General features: G+C 37.7%; 1 long non-coding RNA gene and 1 pseudogene across 1 annotated transcript; one reads left to right on the forward strand and one right to left on the reverse strand.

Annotated features, from left to right (window-relative positions):
* Nucleotides 1-216: 216 nt before the first annotated feature.
* On the forward strand, nt 217-13356 carry LOC131820424 (uncharacterized). The gene is made up of 3 exons (XR_009349631.1): nt 217-402; nt 4932-5099; nt 12270-13356. It is a non-coding gene; the product is annotated as an uncharacterized LOC131820424 (long non-coding RNA).
* On the reverse strand, nt 2519-3156 carry LOC131820423 (large ribosomal subunit protein uL22-like; annotated as a pseudogene).
* Nucleotides 13357-18565: the final 5209 nt, after the last annotated feature.

Here is an 18565-nt window from a genome sequence, read left to right on the forward strand (position 1 = left end):
GAGGGTTAGGTGAGCCTGGTGGTGGGTATTATGGAGGGTATATATTAGATGGAGCACTGGGTGTGGTGCCTAAACAATGAATTATGGAACACTGAAGATAAAGAAAATAAAATAAAATGGAAAAAAAAAAAACTTACAGATATGACAAGTGCTGTGGAAGAACAGCAGAGGGCATGTATGAAAGAGTGAACTGGAAGAAGAGCCAGGGTAGGACTCTGAGAAAATGAAACCTAGGCTGATTTCTGAAAGCAGCGGAGCAGTCAGCCAGGCTAAGAGCCAGGAAGGCTAAGGGGAGCCGTGTGCGAGGTCCAGTGCGGGGCAGGCCCACTGTCTGCTATTTACCAAAGTGAGAGAAAGGCATTGTGCTGTGCCATTAGGAGCTGGGAGCAGGACAGGGAAAAGGTAAGTAGAACATTCCACTGGGAGGTTGGACAGGGAGGGCACATCTTGCTGGGTCTCTTAGACTGTGCAAACATTTGCATGCCATCTTCATTACACGAGGAAGCCAATGGAAGTTTCTAGCAGGGATGTGACATGATCCTATCTATGTTTTATAAATATCACTCATTGTGCTTTTTATACTTTCACAGCAATAAATAGCCATGATGATTAGTAGCACATTTTTTGACAGGATTATTTATTCCATTTAACAGATGTTTTCTTCGTTATTTGAGCTAGCTCACTTGTATCGCAGACACCATGTGGAAAATGCTTCTGAATGCAGGACACCTATTTACAACCATTTTTGAAATAAAGTATATTTTAACATAAATACAATATGTACAAAAAGCAAATTTATGAGATCTTTGCATGTTATTATGAAATAAAGGAGAAGATATGTGGCAGAGATACTGTTAAGTGCTTCACTCTGTTGTTGATAAAAGTTACCACATGTAACTTTTCCAAAGCCATCCAGTGCTCATTGGAGGTTATGTGTGAATTAAGTAACATTAGTATACTTAGATATTTAGATGATATTTGTTATAAGGAGTCCTGATTGCAATGATAGACAAAATGTAACTATTATAAGTATTAATACATACATTACTACATTAATACATTAACAGACAGATTAAGGCTTACTATTTCACCCATATTTTAAATGCAATGAATTAAAAGGCAAAAATGCTAGCATTTTAAAAAGTACTTACACTGACCTGTATAGTGAACTGCTGAAACCAACAGGTTTGCCCAGATAATGCGTATTCTTCGCAAAACCACCACCTAGGGAAAGAACACAGCTACTTTTAGGTTGCTCAGTGTTTGTAGCTCATTCGTATAAACAGGTTGTCTTTTCGAAACAGGAGTAAACACCATGGCCTGTAACACTGGTTAAAAGCAGGGGCTCTTGGTCTAACAAAGAGTATTTCTCTTCCCCGGGCTGTGGGGAGACCGGCGGGAGGGGAGCTCAGCGCTTAGCATCCATGGCAGGCTCACGGTCCGCCAGCGCCCCCTGGAGGGAGATGGGGAAATAGCAGCCTGTCCGGCAGCAGGAGGGAGATCTGACAGGCATTTCTGAGAAGGAGCCGCTAAAGCAGGGAATTACTGCAAGAGTAGGGGGGTGACAGGTTAGACAGCAAGAGAAATGGCACAATGCAGAGTCAGTTAATGATTCCAGCAGCTTTCAAACGCTGAGAATGTTACAGTTGGTAACGGAGGATGGCACCTGGGAATTACCTCTTGATAAGTCAGGGAAATCCTTCAAAGATTTGAATGTTCTTCCCTATCAGGACATTCGAAAATATTGAGGTTGTGGTTAAAAAAAAAAAAAAAAAAAGGCACGTCATAAGTGCCTTTTATTTTTTTTTAAAGACTGTATTATTGAATTGCCACCTGCCAGATTTGAGAATGCAAATGAAAAGAACCCTACAGATACAGTCTAGAATATGTGCTAGCGATTCTATCGAAAAGCAGTCTTGCTAGTTAATTTACCATTGGTAAATTTTTTTCAAATATTTTATTTATTTATTTGACAGACAGAGATCACAAGCAGGCAGGGACGCAGGCAGAGAGAGAGGAGGAAGCAGGCTCCCCGCTGAGCAGAGAGCCTGATGCGGGACTCGATCCCAAGGACCCTGGGATCATGACCTGAGCCGAAGGCAGAGGCTTTAACCCACTGAGCCACCCAGGTGCCCTGGTAAATTTTTGATACAGCCAAATGATCACTGGGCTCTGACCAAATTATACAGGGGATTGTTCATTCACTTTTTAAAAAAATTTTATTTATTTACTTGACAGAAAGAGATACAGCAAGAGGGAACACAAGCAGGGGGAATGTGAGAAGGAGAAGCAGGAACCCTGACTCAGGGCTGGATCCCAGGACCATGGGATCATGACCTGAGCCCAAGGAAGATGCTTAACAACTGAGCCACCAGGTGCCCCAGTTCATTCATTTTTTAAGGTGACCTAAAAAATACAGAATAGTTCAAAGATAAGTGGGAACTAATATTAGAACCAGCTACCAGGTTTTGTTTTTTGTTTTTTTGTTTTTTTTTATTATGCACAGACACGATACTTCTTTTTTTTTTTTTTTTTTTTGCATTTATTCTGTGCAAATTTACTCCCGGGCCATAAGTTTTTGTTTCTTCAGTTTCTTCTGGGATATCTTTTTCTTCTGTGCAACCTCCTCTTCTGGCTTAGGAACAATCTGCTCTTTTTCAGTAAGGATCATCTCAATGTGGCAGGGAGAGCTCATGTATGGGTTAAGGCGACCATGAGCCCTGTAAGTCCTATGCCGCATCTTGGGGGCTTTGTTCACCTGAAAGTGCTCAATGACCAGAGAATCGACATCTAAACCCTTAAGTTCAGCATTACTCTCTGCGTTTTTAAAAGCATGTGCAGTAAAAATTCAGCACTCTTCTTGGGCCACCGACCTTGTGTCCAGCCCCACTGTTTGGCCTGGGCACACCTACCAACTCCACCATTGTAGCGACAGAATGGCACACACTGCTTCTGCAAAGTGACGTCTTTCAGATACTTGGTGGCTTTTCGGATATGCATACCCTTGATGGCCTGGGCAGTTTCACGTGTGTTCTTAAAGTGAACACGGAGATTTGAACCTCTTGACTTGCATGATTTCGTAGGGTTTTCCGGGTCAAGTGAATAGCGAACCATTTTCAGAGGTCACCCCAGGCCGCTGAGTGGAAGAGGAACCACGATACTTCTTTTAAATGGAGCTGGATAGGAGATATTCCTCAAGTACCAGAAATTCTGCAAATATAAATTAAGGGTGGTGGGAACAAGTGCATAAGAGGCATTAAATGTAATTAATATTTTCAGGCCAGGGAGAGAGGGTATAGAGAGGTGTACTGAACTCTTCCTTGTCTCTGGATTTCTATGGGTTTTTGGTTCCTTTCCATTCACTGTGTCCCGGCATCTTGCTTAGTGTACAGCAATGACGCATGTTTTCTGGTGTTAGCTTAAAACCTTATGTTGAGACTGTGAGTTAATGCTACTTTTAATAATCAGTTATGTAAAAGCTGTTAAAATAAAATAATTCCAGAGCAAGTTTGTCCTTTTCACTTACCAACCACAGCCGAAATCAAATTCACAGCTTTGCAAATACTTTCACTTAAGTCTCTGTGTAACTGCACATAATAGCATAACTAATAGCTCTAAAGACCAGTATTTTAATGAAGCACATATCTTTACACTGGGCACAAGGCACTCTGTTAATAAAACAGACATGGACTTTCCCCTTCATGGAGCCTAGAGGGTATTTTATTAATCTACTACTTTATTATTAGTATTAGCTTTTTTATTTTATTTTTTAAATTTATTTTATTTAAAGTATTTTAATAATATTTTATTATTAGCATTAATCTACTACTTTATTATTAATTATTACTACCAATTAAACCACTACAGCAGTCATCATTGATTTGGTTAATTTGTCACTTGTGTTTGAATAAAAAAGTGTGTAGAATGTTTAAAAAATATTAGTTTGGGGTAGAAAGTTAGACACCTAAGGATTATTTCAGGCAATGAGAGAAAAGGGAGCTGACGGTAAAAACTGAGTTGGAACCATAGAAGGGAAGGGTGGAGGGTGTGACTGTTGTGCCCCCGGCACCGTGTTTAATGCTGGCGTGGGTAATCCAGCTGGATCCTCGCACAGGCTGATGAAATCGAGATTTTTCACATGAGGATACTCAGGAGGTTTAAAGTTGAGGGGCAATTAAATGGACCGCCCAAGGTCACACAACAAGTAAGTGCAGATTTTTGTATTTCCCACCCAACTACAGAAGAACGAGAAAATGGAAGATATTTTAAAAGGAGAAGTTAAAATAGTTAGGGCTTTGATACACACAACTAGATACTATTAAAACCACAGAGATGCCAGTGACAGGCATCATAATGGGATCCAAGAATTGTGACCCCCCCCCTCCCTGTATGCTTTGGGGTTTTTTGCTATTAGGAACCACCACCTTCTCCTGCTATTGCTCATTCCAGAAAGAAGTCTCCAAAATATTATAAGGTAGGCATGCACCTGAAAGTTTGGACTGTCTGTCAGGAGCAGTCTCCCAGTTTTCAAAAAAAAAAGCCAAACAACAACAATAAACAACCAAAACAAAAAAAGAACCCTCTTAAAACTGTTCGTTCACAAATCATTCAGTCAAGAGCAACACATCAGAAATTCTTTTTTTTTTTTTTTATAAGATTTTATTTATTTATTTGCCAGAGAGAGAGAGAGAGAGAGCGCACAGGCAGGCAGAGTGGCAGGCAGAGGCAGAGGGAGAAGCAGGCTCCCCGCCAAGCAAGGAGCTCAATGTGGGACTCGATCCCAGGACACTGGGATCATGACCTGAGCTGAAGGGAGCCGCTTAATCAACTGAGCCACCCAGGCGTCCCCACATCAGAAATTCTTACGGGGCGGCAAACAAAGGTCAGAGATGACGGTCCTGGTCAGTGCTCCTCCTCTCTGTTTCCCGCAGTTTCCTTTGCCTGTGGTCAACCATGGTCCAGAAACAGACCATCCTCCTGACTTAGCATCAAGAAGGTCAAAAAGAAACCTAATGTCAAGTCACAGCGCCTACATTATTCACCTTCACCGCATCTCATCACCTGGCATTTTATCATCTAGCGTCATCACAAGTTGAAGGGTGAGTACGAGATATTTTGAGAGAGTGAGAGAGACCACATTGACATAGATTTTATTAAAGTATACTGTCATCATTCTATTATATTATTGTTGTTGTCAATCTCTTACTGTGCTTATTTATAAGCAATTTTATCACAGGTATGCATGGACAGGAAAAAACATGGGTATATACAGGTTTGGGTCCTGTCTGCCATTTCAGGCTTCCCCTGGGGGTCTTGGAACAGATTCTTGGTGGATAAGAACCCCCCAATGCAGCCAGTGGGTGCTCAGCTAAAAGAAGCTTATAAAAGGAAAACAAACAAAACAAAACAAAAAGGCTTTGCCTCCTTTCCTTCATAATAAAATACTGACACAATCTTAATTATAGGTTATAAACAGTGCTGTTGGACCACCGCTTCACCATATGGGACTGAGGACCATAAATATGTTATGTGTTGGTTCTTGGGGAAAAAAATAGAATATACTCTTTGTAAAAATCATATTTTTATGAGCCTGCTGAAGAGCTGCTGAATGTTGAATCAAATCACGAATTCTCAAGACCATCATAATCAGAGTAGGCAAAGTATATATTTGCTCAGGGAAACATCTGTTAAGGAATTTCTCCTGAGTCCCATCAGTAGTTGGCAAGCTTTACTGCTTTAACTATGTTTTCATTATCGGCCTGCCTGCGGAATAGTTTACACTGGTTGTCCTTCTATCATTAATTCACTAATAAAGAAAGAACCTTGTTAATGGCCTGCCATGGCTGGTAATGTTCACAACAAAACTTAAATTTAGAAAATCACTCACTGATTTGTACTTTATTCAACTGTAGTTTTGAATTTTATGTACAGTCAAGGAGCTTTAAAAACGATGTAAATAGTAAGTTATGAAATGAGTGCGAATCAACCATGGTGTTCACACTGACAACTCGGCCACTTCCGAAGTATTACAGAAACTGTGTCTTTATAACGCTGTGTTCACAAGGATCATGCCATCACTTCTAATACTTCTCAGTGAAATTATTGAAGTTGGCTAAATTGTACACATAGAAAAATCTTTTTTACTCCAAATAGAGGCACGTTCCGGCAAAATATATTTTCATCAAACAAACTAATAAAATATTAGTTTTAGGAAACAAGGAATTTTCTGGAGGGGAAAAAACAGAGGAAACCCAGAAAATGATGTTCTTTGACACATTTGTCGCATAGATGTATATTATAGGTGACCTAAATTAAATATATCATGGGTTTGGGGGGATATGTTTGACATTAAATACATACATGACCAGGATCATGTTATTTTCTTCCTAGATTTCCATCTGGGATGTTCCATGTGTCATATAGTGTCATAGAGTCAATAAAATATCGTCCCAATATACCCACATATTTTTTACATAATATTTTATAGTTGATTTACAGGTGAATGATTTTTGAAATTGCGATAAGAAAACGAGACCTACCCTCCTCACAAATTCTGAAATACCCAACACAAATAAACATCATAGTAGTTGAACAGCTCCACATTCTCCTTAACCGGCAACCAGTCTTCTGCTTCTATGAACCTGAGTATTCTAGCATCTCATAGAAGTTGAATTGTGCCCTGTCTATCCTGCCGTGACTGGCCTATCTCATTTAGCTTCAGGTCGTCTAGTTTCATCCATGTTGTTGCATACTGCAGTATTTCCTTCTTTCAGACTAACCGATACTGCATTGCATGTATATGCCACGTTTTACTTACCAGCCATCTGTCAATGGCCATTGAGGTTGTTTCCCTGCCTTGGTTATTGCAAATAATGCTGCAATGAACATGGCAGTGCAGGTACCTCTCTGAGAACCTGATCTCAACTGGACGATGTGGAGAAATTGGAACCCTTGCAACACTATTGGCGAGGAATGTAAAACAGTGCAGCGCTTCGGAAAACAGTATGGAGGTTCCTCAAGACATTAAAAACAGAACTACCGCATGATCCAGCAATCCTGCCTCTGGGTGTCTGTTCAAGGGAATTATTTTTGCAGCGGCATTTGCTAATACCAAATCATAAGAGCAGGTAACTAGGAATACAGAATAAGACAGCAGTTCTCTCTAACATGTTCTCTGCTCAAACTATTGATATAACCCGGGCAAAGATAAGTGTGAGCAAGAACGAAAGCCGTATGTCTGTTGTGTGCGATATCTGCCTGAGCTGTTGATGCTATATATTAAATTTCAGTAATTGTTCAGGTCATCAATCTCTGGCAAGAACCTTTCCGAGTTCTTGATGGCACTGCACGCTTCAAGCTGTGCTACATTAAAAAATGATGAATCTCTGTCCAGGTAAAGCTCTGCCCTTTGCCTATCATCATGTATCACCATTTTGTTTACAAATAGGTATTCGTGATGCTAAGTAGCAAAAGGGTACATGAGATTTATAAATAGAGGAGAGGTTGGCACAAGCTCATCTTGGAACTTACGCCATTGAAAGTCTGGAGAAAACGATCATAGTTACCTGCAAAACAAATGACTTTGGTAAATGAAAATCTTCGTGATCAGCCATTTCAATGACTCAAGATTATTTATCTAAAACATCATGCTCTTCACAGAATAAATCAATTTTAACTTCTAATTTCTACTCTTAAAAAATAAAGTCTATGTGTCTTAAGTGCATACGACTCTATCATCATACATAATTTTGGCAGTTTGCAAATTTCAGAGGAATCGCTTTCTCATCTTTGCTGTTAGCCACACCATGGTCTTGTTATTTTAATTTGGGGCAAGAGGCCTTTATTTTTGATAGGATTTTTTTTTTCCTGAACATACAACAGAAATGACTTTACCTCCTCTTTGCTGATAGGATCATAATGCAACGAGCTGTATGTCACTCCCGTGTGTCCTTCCTTATTAATCGAGGGTGGCATTTTATAGCTGTATTGAAGGGAAACTGTGCAATGCTTGCTACAGTTCCTTTTATCTTATTTTACTTTTTTATCTTACATATTTTGTCTTGCATCTGTGTTTTCTATAACAGCAACATTAGTTCTGGATCAATTATTTTTTTTGTTCAAGAAACATGGTACAACCTCCATTTCTATCAGCAAATTTTTTGAGATACATAGAAAAGTATGGAAACAATAAAATCATCCCATAAGAAAATATTGCTGAGCTCTATCAAATCTTTAACAATTTGATAGATTTACATTAAAAAAAAAAAGGTTAGGGAAAGAACTGGCGTGTTTTGGCTACTCTTTCGAGATGGCTTCCTTTCCCGCCATTCATATCCCCCAAGTAGATGTTTGTAAACTTCATGTACACACTTAAACTATCACTGCTCAAGGATTTATGCATGAGCACTATGGAATGTTTTGTGTATCTCCAGTTATTTATACAAATAGTCTGAGACAGTGACTATCACTATTTAGCTTGCCTTTATTTTTCACTATTCTATTTTTGACTTTTCACCATGTTAACACATGTATCTCTAGTTCATTCATTTTTAAGGACAGTATATTATGCTTTTGAGGGAGATATCACATTTTATTTGATGAGCATTTAGGCCCGTGTCTGATTTTTTATGAACATGAATGTCCCACCATATGTCTGCTTGCCACATGTGCTAAGGTTTCTCTAGAAGAAAACATTGACTTGTTGTGCAGAACTACAACTTGACCAGGATACTTCCCTGCCGCCCTCCTGGTTATCTGTATAACTATGCTTTGGGCAGTGTATAAAAGTTCTCCACTTTCTCACTACCTCATTAATGGTTGATATCAAATATTTGACTTGTCAGTCTGATGGGTATGAAGTAATATTTTACTACTGTTTTTTTATTCCCCTACTTAGAAATGAGTTGCAGTATCTTTTCATACATTTTTTGGACATTAGTTTGTCACTGGATTATATATTTGTATCCTTTTCTCACTTTTTTGGCTGTTCGACTATTTTCTTATTAATTAGTAGGAGCCCTTGACATATTCTCACAACTCATCACTGTCAGTTACATACACGGCTTGCAACAGTCTTTCCCAAATGGTAACTGTTTTTTTTTTTTCATTCCTGTATGGTCTCAATAGTTGAAGGGTTAAAAATTTAATGTATTCAAATTCATTGATATTCCCTTTTATGTTTTAAACTTCTGAATCATGCGGGTTTTTTTATTTTTTATTTTATATTTTTAGAGAGAGAGAGGTGGGGGAGAGAGGCAGAGGGAGAGAGAATCTTAAGCATGTTCCACACCCAGTGCAGAGCCCGTCTTGGGGCTCAATCTCACAACCCTGAGATCATGACCTCAGCCAAAATGAATAGTCAGATGCTTAACCAACTGAGCCACCCAAGTGCCCCAAACTTTTGAATCCTGTTTAAGAACTCTTTTCCTACCCTTGTTGCCGTAAAGGTATTCTAGTATGCCTTCTTTGAAAAGCTTTTTGGAGTTGGTCTTTGATTCATTTAGAATGAAACGTTAGGTATATCTCTTATTTTAATTATGTATGACAAAATTTGTTCTCATAGTAAATTTATTGATGAACACCCTCTTCACTTATTTTTAATACCCCTTCAGTCATGTTATCAAGTTTTTAAACATACATAGGTCTGTTTTGTCTTCTCAATTGTTCTTTTTTATTTTTATTTTTTTAAAAGATTTTATTTATTTATTTGACAGATGGAGATCACAAGTAGGCAGAGAGGCAGGCAAAGAGAGAGGGGGAAGCAGGCTCCCCGCTGAGCAGAGAGCCCGATGTGGGGCTCCATTCGAGGACCCGGGATCATGACCTGAGCCGAAGGCAGAGGCTTTAACCCACTGAGCCACCCAGATGCCCCCATTGTTCTTTTTTAAGTTTAATTCTGTTTCATTGCCCTTCCATGTGAATTTCAGGATAAGACTGTCAAGTTTTATGAAAAAAATTGGAATTTCACTGGAATTGAGTTGAAATTAGTAATTATTTTGAAAGAATTTTATTTTTATAATATTGTAACTTTCAACCACGAGCATGATTTAGTGCCATTTACACAAGTCTTTATTTATATTATTCAGCACAGTATTATAATTTCTGCTAGATTTATTCCTAGCTGTTAGAGTTGTACGGAGATTTTGTTTGGCTTTGATATTTGGACCAAACCAGATATTTAGTGTGGCTTCAACCTTGGTCTTTAGAACATTAAGTAGCTGCAGTCCAACTTCAGTGTAATTCCTAGCATCCCTGAACTTGAGTACGACCAGTAATTTTGTGATCCCAGGGTTTCTTTCATATTTAAACAAAGTTTCAACATCAGTAATACAAAGAAGACATGTTATTTGGATTTACTGTGAATATCTGAATGTTCATTTACAAATATGTGTAAATATTCTAGATGCTATTCAGAGCAAAAATTCTCCTTATGTTGTTTTTGTGGTGAAAATCTGTTATTTTGAAATGAAAATGTTTATTATTGCAAAAGTAGAATGCTGCAGCAACTAATAATGACTAAAATATTAATATCATGAAAACACTGTTATAAACTTTTGAATAGTTAAATATGCAAAACAATAAATTTGAGAATTAAACTAGAATTTGATAATGAAATCTGAATATTAACAGTTTGTTAGCTACATAAGAAATAGTATTCAATACTTTTTGAACTGAGTGGTTTATACAATTTAAATAACACAAAGCAGAATGTTAGAAATTATGTGATAATTCTAATCTTTGTGCAATTGTTCAGTGTACAATATCCAAAAATTGAAGGAAACAAAGAATAAATTTTAGGTATTTAACTCACTTTAAGGACTTTTTCTCCTGAATCAACTATGATCAGATTAGCTAGAATGCCCAAATATTCTAGCAGATGAAATTATCAAGAAATAATATTTCCTGCGCTATGAAATTTAAAAAAATAATTCTGACAACACACCTTTTAAATAATAAAACTGTAGTAAAATTTTTATTTTTCATCAAGTTTCAGATTTATTCTTGTATTCTAGGAGTTCATCTGCGGTGGTCGTATTTGGCTTTGTCTCCACTGTGGTTATATATTGATTTTAACATTAGGGCACTTGCTCTTTGACCAAAATATGCATTTGATGCACCTTTCCAAGATACCAGAAATAGCATTGAACAGCATCTAATAGATATAGTGGCTGTCATGGCTCATGTAATCTTACTTCTTTTTATTTCTAATTGCTTGTTATCAGGATATTATTAAGTCATATGCTGATTTTTTTTATCTAGGAAATTTGATGAGCTCATTAATTCAAGTAGTATGCAGATTCTTGATTTTTCAGTGTGAAAAATAATATTGCCTGCAATTAAAGGCAGATTTGTCTCTTTCTTTTTAAGTTTCATACGCATGGTTTATTTTCCATATCCAGTTGGAGAAATGACAGTAGAGAATATCTTTGCCCTGTTCCTATCCCAATGGAAATCTAAATTTTTTTTTGCCCGTATCTGTGGTGATTTTGAGATAATGACTTTTATCAGCTCAGGTAGAGTACTCTTTTATTCTGAGTTTGCTTTTGTCATGAATGTGCATTGATTTTGGCGCATGCTATTTCATTATCTACTGAAGTAAAAAGATCTCTCCTTTAATCAATTAATATAGTTTATTCAATTAACCCATTTTTTATGTTGAAACATCCTTAAAATTATGGGAAGTAGACTATTAGTTGTCACATATTTAAAAATATATACATACTGGGTACCTGGGTGGCTGGTGGAACATGTGACTTTTGATCTTGGGGTTATCAGTGAGTTTGAGCCCACACTAGATGCAGATATTACTTAAATAGATATTTAAAAATATATATGTATATAGATATAAAATACTGAATTCAACTTAATAATATTTTATTTAGAATTTCTCTATATTCACAAAGGAGCTTTATCTAAAATGATCCCTGTTTTTGTATTGTCTTTGTCTACTCTGAATTTCAAGTGAGTACAGATTATTTGCTTTTTGAGGACTTGAGAACAGCTTTCTATAAAACTAATTTTTTTTTTTTTTTGGTTATGGTTTTTATGGGGGATAAAGCAGGCAGCAGAGTAAGCAAGTGATTGAAGTTAACACCCACAGTAATAAGACATATGGGCATTATGTTCTCCCTGACAGGATATACTACTGAAAGGGGCACTATGTAGCTGGCGTTCTTGCCAAAAATGCATAAACTCTATCTGATTATGAGAAAATATCAGACGATACTGAGAGATATGCTATAAAATAACTAGCGGGCACTCTCCCATAGTGTGGTGTTCATGAAAGACAAGGAAAGCCTGAGAAACCAGCACAGACTGAAGACTGTGGAGCAACGATGACTAAGTGTGGTCTCCTGAACTGGACACTACACAGAATAAGGACATCGGTGGGGAAACTGGTCAAATGAAAGAAGACATATTTAATGTTTCTTGTATGCAGGATGTCTATACATGTACAGAACAGACTTATTTTTGAACATAAACCTTTTTTTTTTGTTTAATCAGTTTCTGCTACAGTTGTATGAAAATTATCCACTCTTACTGTGGGATTATAAATTCTGTTAATAAATCTTTGTTTTTATTTATGGATTTTGAGGCTGTGTGCTTAGGGACATGCAAGCCCATATTTTTTCTGTGTCATGGAGGATTCTGTGTTACTTTGATCCCCATTAATGCCTTTTGCCTTTAATATTATTTTGTCTAATTTTCATATTACTAGATTATCTTTCTTTTAATCATTATTTGCAAAGTATAGTTTTCCCATTTGTTCATTTTCACCTTTTCTGTATGTTTTTGTTCTATGCATATTTCTTGCAAGGAACTTATAGTTAGATTAGAAAATATAGTCACAGTTTTTATCTTTTCATACAAAAATTTAATCCATTAATATTTATTCTAATTACTGATATATCTTAGGCTTTATAAAAAAACATTAATTTTGTGTTGATTAAGCATGTCAATGTTAAGTATCTCTTCTCCCTTTCTTCTGAGTGAATGGACTTCTTGCAGGGCACAAGGCTGACTGGAATAAATATTATGTGTCTTAGTCATTCTGGAGATAAGTGTGAGTATGTGACTAAATTTTGGCCATGGGATATAATGTATATCCAGTCTCCCTTAGAATACAGTTGGGGATGCCCTTTCTTCTTCTCTGTCCCTTCCATCATCACTGTGCCCAGTATATGGATGCCTCCTTGGACCATGAGGATGAAGACCATACCCTAGAGATGGCTGAATGGGGAGTTGGATAGTCTCTCAGGATAGCATCGAATCGTGTGACCATACCAGTTCTGGACTTTTTTGGACATTTATGTGATTAACATGAGCACAAAATAAACACCTTCCTTATGTAAATCAGTATGTATAGTGTTGTTTGTGTGCGTGCATGTTTCCTGTAGCAGAATCCAATTTTAACATGTACACCCTTTCTCCTATAATTTTTCTCCTTCTGCGACTTTTATTTGGGGTGATAATTCTCCACACTGCCTTCTTTTTTTCTCTGCATGCATGGAGAAGAATACAGATCTTATTCTTATTTCTTTGGCAAACATATTTCATTATATCTTTATCAAAAGTGATTTCTATCGTAAGCAAGATGCAGTCCATATTACAATCAAATGGGCATTGAATTTCTCTGTCCCCATTTTTATTATTATTCAGATTCACTGCTGATCAACAGAATTTTCTGTTAGGATAGAAATGTTCCATATCTGAACTATTTAATGCAGTAGCCACATATGGCTATTGGGCACTTGAAATGTGTTTAGTGAGACTAAGGAGATGAATTTTAAATTTTATCTAATTTAAATCTATTTAAAATTAAATTTTAATAGCCACCTTTAGCTAGTAGTTAAAACACAGGACTATAAATGTAGTTTTAATTTTCATTTTAACTCTATAATTTAAACAAAACATGAATCAGGACATATCTAAGCTGCACTTCCTGTCTATTTCTTCACCTGTGACACTTTCAGGGAATTTCTTAAACCCCACTATCATGCATTAATTACCCTGGGTAATTAATGCATGATAGTGACTCCTCATGGAGTAAAAAAATGTTCTATCTTGAGTCAACTAACTTAATCCCTTTATTTGACAGGTGGGAAAAAAATAAAAGAAAAATTAAATTTAGTTTATTTTATGTGTTATTTCATATTCTGCTCTGGTTACTGGTTTGCAAAATGTTAATTTCAACATACTTGCCTAATACGACCACCTTAAATATTGCTTGTAATAACTGTTAATTAAGGATTGGAAATACTCTTATTTGTATTGAGAATTTTTTATAGTATGTTATGCTATAAATTGAACAGGAAATGCTGAAATGTACCATATATTAACAGTGCTAGTATGTCAATCTTCATCTGAGAATCTTAAAATGGTAAAGTGAATGAACATCATTCTCAGCACAAGTTTACATTGCTTTTATAAATACAAGATGTTAGTATATGTCCTATAACTGCAGTTGCATTGTTTTGAGTTTGATACGATAATCTGGCATAAAATACTGTAACATCCCATTTACGAGGAAAAAAAAAACCAGGCAAAATATATTCCAACTCTAAAGATTTAGTTTATATTGTTCATTACTAGTCTCACTAAAATAACAAATAGTATGACACAGACTTTAGGAAGACTAAAAGCAGTAAAATGACTGCAAAATTACCAATTTTTTGTGGTAGAGGACATAAAGGTTTATGCCTAAGCATCCTGAAATGCTGACAAAGTAGCTTCTTTTTGGCAAGGGAAAGTGCTGCCTGGTAATTTTACATTTTTAAAAAAGTAAGAAGTAAGGCCTTTAAAAATTTAAATCTCATTAGACTAGAATAGAAATTTAGAGCTCTCAGAGACCTTAGAAATGATCATATCCAATCCCTTCACAAGTAATGACATTGAATTTTACGGAAGTTAACTAACTTCCCTTAGAAAACACAGCAAATTAGTTAGAATCAGAAGCCCAACTGAGGCCTGCTGTGCCTGTCAGGGATGCTTTCCTCTGACTGGCCTGTGTCTCTGGACATCATGTTCATTGAGAATGTATTTTAAAGACCATGAGACGGTACTTTAACTACAAGATTTATTCTACAGGAAAGCTCACGGATCTTTTGCTTCATTTGCAGGACAGAATGGAGGGGACAGCATCTCTGCACCATCATTCCTGTGGGCTGACTGAACTTTTTGCTGCCACTCATTGAACTCATTGAAGATTAAAGGATTGTTACTGTGAACTCAATTCCTCTGTCTCAATGTGTCCTCCATTTTCTATGTTAATGTCAATAACCCATATCTTCCCATCATTTAATGGCCACCATCAGCCAGCAGAGAATTTTTCTTTGTGAGAGGGCTTATGTGTTCAGTCAGCATTTACTACTGACCAGATACCAAGTAAAATAAAATGGAGAGACCTGTGACATTCCCGTGGTAAAAGTCATCCTGACATATTCCTCATGTGTGCAGCAAACAAGATGGCAAGGTACACAGAGTCACCCACCGAATTAGTAGAGTCAAAAGACACAAAGATCTTAGTTGAGAAAAGTATTGATCAGCAAGGCAAATGAAGGCCGTTGATAACCTCCATGATTAAAGACTGAGGTAACACAAGGGATGGCTTCCTTTCCTTCCGTTCTTTCTTTCTTTTTAAAAAGATTTATATATTATTTGAGAGAGAAGGAGAGAGCAGGAGCACATGTGTGGGAGGAACAGAGGGAGAGGGAATCTGAAGCAGGCTCCACACTGAGCTCAGAGCCCAACATGGTGCTCAGTCTCAGGAGCCTGAGATCAGGACCTGAGCTGAAACCAAGAGTGGGAAGATCAACCGACTGCACCTCCCAGGTGCCTCTACAGGAGAGATGGCTTCTGAGGAGATTACAAAGGTGGCATCAAGTGTTCAGCTGAGTTGAAACTGAAGCTAAGAGGGGCCTGTTGGTTTGTACGAATCAAGAGGCCCAAGGATTAGAGGTCTCCCTGCACATGAGGAAGAACTGAAATGGCAGTGAGCTGTGAGGGACCTGAAAATAGGGTTTGGTCAGAGGGAGCCATTTGGACGTTAGATGCCAGGATGCTCCATCAGTTTTCTCCAGAGACACAGAACCAATGGGGTATGAATCTGTAGACTGACAGATGATAAAGAGATTGACAAACACTATGGATTGAACGAACTGTGTCCCTTCCAAATTCATATGATGAAGCCCTAACCCCCAATATGATAATATTTGGAGATGGGGATTTGGGAAGTTTACTGGGTTTTAGGGAGGTCAGGAGGGTAGGGTCCTCAAGATGGGATTAGTGCTCTTAAAAGAAGAGACACCTGAGAGTTTGCTTTCTCTTCCTCTCTCCAAATGAGGGCACTGAGTGTAGGTACCATCTATCCACAAGCCAGAAAGTCTTCCCCAGGAGAACCTTTCTAGAACCTTGATCTTGGACTTCCCAGACCCTGGAACTGTAGGAAGTAAATTTCTGTTGTTTAAGCCACCCAGTTAAGACATTTTGTTATGATAGTGAGAGCAGATTGAGTGAGTGAGAGAGAGAGAGTGAGTGATTGGTTGATGGACTGATTTAGGAATTGGCTTATGTGATACTGTGAGATCCTTCAAGTCTGAATTATGTCCAGCAGACCAAATAGGCTGGTAACTAAGGCAAGGGTTGATGTCCCAGGCTTGAGTTTGAAACTCACAGAGTTAGGAGGTAGGCTAGAAGCTTAAACAGGTCTGGATGCTGCAGTCTTGAGGCAGAATCCAGGGATGGATTGTAGAAATGAAAATGAAAATACACCTTTGAAGCGGACAGTGAGTGCACAGAGAGCTTACTCCTGGGTGATTCATTCAGAGAAGTCACCCATTTGGAGGTGACACTTGGTGGGTGATGAAATTAATGGACTTTCTGATTCTTAGAATATCTTCAGTATCGTCCTGCATTTTCTATCTTTGATGGTCCAAAATGTAGCAGGAACAATGCACAGCCAATGCTATTTTCCATGTTTTGAGTTTAGTAACTTTGCTGTGTTTTCTCATTTGTAATCACAATATTCAATACTGTCATATAACTTTTTCATCGTGGCCTACCAGTGGATGTTTTCTTAAAAATTCATTTACTACTGCCAATACTATTATCGTTTCAAATGTACTGAGTGGTTAGGAAATATCATGGTATGACATGTAACTGGCCTCGTGTCTCAGTTACCTACCTTTGATTTTGAAGAGAATTTGGCTCTGTTTTCTATATTATGAGACCTAAGAAACAAAAGCAACGCGCGGATGATTAGGCAGAGGGAGCCCTCGCAAATCCATAGATCTGGCATATGCCTTTATCTGCAGCTTCAACATAACTAAGCTTGGTAGAAGCTATTTGTACCATGGTAATACTGATCTACACTTAAACATGGAAAGACTCTTGGCTCTGATTCCAAGTTGACAATAGCCTGACTTGAGAAAAATATAAAAGTTAATCCAAGAGAAATATTGACATAAAAAATTAAATGTGCCAATCTTATCCACAACAAAAACATAAAATGAAATTGTCTTCTGAGAGACTGAAGAAAACAGTGTTACTCTTAAATGTTGCCTTTTTTATACTGCATGTATGTTGTAATAAAAACATAGCAAGCCAACCCATAAACGGTATCTTCCCATCGGCTCTACCCTTGAAACAATCCAGCCATGCTTCATACAGCAGGTGTATCTTCACATATTATCTTACAAATACTGCCTTAAAAGCTCATGAAACCGGAGGATTTTTAAGAATATGTCTACTGGATACTACACCAGACTAGCATCTGTACTCAAAGGGAAATAGGGTTAGTATATTTTATGAAATTCTAGCTTGTAAAGGGACAAAACCACCACTCGAAGCTTGGTTGATGGGAGATGGACTTCCCATGGCATTAGCAAGAATTCCATACACCGCATCTTTTCCCTTTCAGCCTGTTAAGCCTCCACCTTCTGGGTCTCCAATGCAGCCAGTGAAAAGAACACAAACACAGCTCAGCGAAAGCACATTTGGAACATTCCCGTCTTTCCCCCTGTACTACAGCTCTTGGGATCCCATGAAGTGTACGACTTGTGCCCATAGGAAGCACGTGAAAGCAATCCCACTCCTCTCCACCTTGACCCACTCTTAACAGTGCTATAACGAGTTAGTCTTCTGATACTTCAAATGTATGTAGAAAGTTCTATGTGCTATATTTGTTGCAAATATTCCAGTGCACTGAAAAAGTATTTCCAAGTAGCTTTGATGCCTTCCTGCAAAATTCTCTTATATCCATCAACTAAGTGTCTAAATTAGCAGATAAATACATTACTTACATGACTGCCTCCGTGCCCACAGTCACCAGAGGCAAATGGGCATGCGTGACTAATTCACGCGCTGAAGCGTCTTAATGGCCAATCATAGAGATCACAGATGATGTGACTCTACATTCAAATTCCTCTCCATCGCTTTCCAACAGCATATTTTTCCTTTTATATTTAGAAAACACAGTCGGGACAGATCAACAGCCATGGGTGTGAGGATGAGTCAACAAACATTAAAAAGCTGGCTTCCTTCTCTTTTCATGGGTGACTTAGCATTT

The sequence above is a fragment of the Mustela lutreola genome, chromosome 18, assembly GCF_030435805.1.
Source record: "Mustela lutreola isolate mMusLut2 chromosome 18, mMusLut2.pri, whole genome shotgun sequence".
Classification (NCBI taxonomy): domain Eukaryota; kingdom Metazoa; phylum Chordata; class Mammalia; order Carnivora; family Mustelidae; genus Mustela; species Mustela lutreola.